The sequence below is a fragment of the Schistocerca serialis genome, unplaced genomic scaffold (assembly GCF_023864345.2).
Source record: "Schistocerca serialis cubense isolate TAMUIC-IGC-003099 unplaced genomic scaffold, iqSchSeri2.2 HiC_scaffold_509, whole genome shotgun sequence".
NCBI classification, from domain to species: Eukaryota; Metazoa; Arthropoda; class Insecta; order Orthoptera; family Acrididae; genus Schistocerca; species Schistocerca serialis.
The window spans coordinates 27,501-30,000 of record NW_026048090.1 but is presented as its reverse complement, the minus strand read 5'-3'; positions in this window follow the sequence as shown (position 1 = coordinate 30,000).

The window sequence follows — 2,500 nt, the reverse complement described above, 5'->3', positions numbered from 1 at the left end:
CAGTACATGAGGACCAATGTGCAGTACAGTGTGTGATTTGGACGTACAACATCAGCGGACAGTTGACACAGGCCGTACCACAGCGTAGGCTAAGTGATTCGCCATGCGAATGCCAATGAACAACTGCAAATGCCAATGAACAACTGCAAAGGGCATTGAGCATGTACGTCCTGCTGCCATCCACATTACAGTGTATAGCTGCAAGGTGTTTAACATGAAGCGATACACTGGGGACCGGGCAGTGCGAGTAGCAAACTATATTGCGGGGGTTGCAGTTAGGCAACACTACACTAATTTAACGCGTCGTATGACAATTACAGAGCAGGTTAAGGCCCAACGTGTGTTGGGTTAAGGCCCAACGTGTGTTGGGTTAAGGCCCAACGTGTGTTGGGTTAAGGCCCAACGTGTGTTGGGTTAAGGCCCAACGTGTGTTGGGTTAAGGCCCAACGTGTGTTGGGTTAAGGCCCAACGTGTGTTGGGTTAAGGCCCAACGTGTGTTGGGTTAAGGCCCAACGTGTGTTGGGTTAAGGCCCAACGTGTGTTGGGTTAAGGCCCAACGTGTGTTGGGTTAAGGCCCAACGTGTGTTGGGTTAAGGCCCAACGTGTGTTGGGTTAAGGCCCAACGTGTGTTGGGTTAAGGCCCAACGTGTGTTGGGTTAAGGCCCAACGTGTGTTGGGTTAAGGCCCAACGTGTGTTGGGTTAAGGCCCAACGTGTGTTGGGTTAAGGCCCAACGTGTGTTGGGTTAAGGCCCAACGTGTGTTGGGTTAAGGCCCAACATAGGTTGGGTTAAGGCCCAACATAGGTTGGGTTAAGGCGCAACATAGGTTGGGTTAAGGCGCAACATAGGTTGGGTTAAGGCGCAACATAGGTTGGGTTAAGGCGCAACATAGGTTGGGTTAAGGCGCAACATAGGTTGGGTTAAGGCGCAACATAGGTTGGGTTAAGGCGCAACATAGGTTGGGTTAAGGCGCAACATAGGTTGGGTTAAGGCGCAACATAGGTTAGGTTAAGGCGCAACATAGGTTAGGTTAAGGCGCAACATAGGTTAGGTTAAGGCGCAACATAGGTTAGGTTAAGGCGCAACATAGGTTAGGTTAAGGCGCAACATAGGTTAGGTTAAGGCGCAACATAGGTTAGGTTAAGGCGCAACATAGGTTAGGTTAAGGCGCAACATAGGTTAGGTTAAGGCGCAACATAGGTTAGGTTAAGGCGCAACATAGGTTAGGTTAAGGCGCAACATAGGTTAGGTTAAGGCGCAACATAGGTTAGGTTAAGGCGCAACATAGGTTAGGTTAAGGCGCAACATAGGTTAGGTTAAGGCGCAACATAGGTTAGGTTAAGGCGCAACATAGGTTAGGTTAAGGCGCAACATAGGTTAGGTTAAGGCGCAACATAGGTTAGGTTAAGGCGCAACATAGGTTAGGTTAAGGCGCAACATAGGTTAGGTTAAGGCGCAACATAGGTTAGGTTAAGGCGCAACATAGGTTAGGTTGAGGCACAATATAGGTTAGGTTGAGGTACCGTATAGGTTAGGTTAAGGTACAGTATAGTTTAGGTTAAGGTACAGTATAGTTTAGGTTAAGGTACAGTATAGTTTAGGTTAAGGTACAGTATAGTTTAGGTTAAGGTACAGTATAGTTTAGGTTAAGGTACAGTATAGTTTAGGTTAAGGTACAGTATAGTTTAGGTTAAGGTACACATTGTTGTATGGAAAGGTGTAATGGGGGGGGGGGGGGGGGGGGGGGCGGCCGGTCGGTTTGTTGATTGTGATTATAGTAAGTGGATGCCTGCGGCATCATCTGATTTGCCACGTCAGGATGCACCTTTGGCTCATGACAGGCGGCGCTCCGATTCCATGCTTGTGGCAGACCTGTGTCTTTCATTCCTGCCATTGTTTGTGTGCTGTGAGAGGAGGCAGTATTGTGATGTTGGGTGCACCCCTGTGTAGGACATGTGTGGGTGTTGGTGGCTTAGCTGAGCAATGGTGGTTGTCGGGGGGGTGGGATATTCCGTTTTCTGAGTGGACCTCCCAGTCTGGTTATGACAGTGTGGATTGTCTCATGTGGCGGAGAGGATGCACTGGGTGTTGTTCCATGCTGGTGCTTACATATTGTCTGTGTGCGTGTTACAGGCGGAGAGTAGTGCGTGATAAGAGTGTGTGGCTGCCGTGTGGTTGTGATTGTGAGCAGAGTCTTTCAGCATGTATACGGACAGTTGTATATATTATCTGTATTCTGATGGGTCTATGTATTACTAATCAGCGCCGTGTATACGTTTAATCCGGTTCCAGTCGAAACTGTTGTATCTCTGTACATTAGTGACACGGCGAGCGCGCTATGTAGCTACTCGTCTCGGCAGCTTCCACCGGTGTATGGCAAATGATTATAAGCAATGAGTCGAGTCGTCAATACCGATAGTGTGACGTCACATGTCTGGGGTGGGGGACGCTGCGCCCTTCCGGTGGGTCATGGCCTAGAAAGACGCTCCCCACGCAGGGG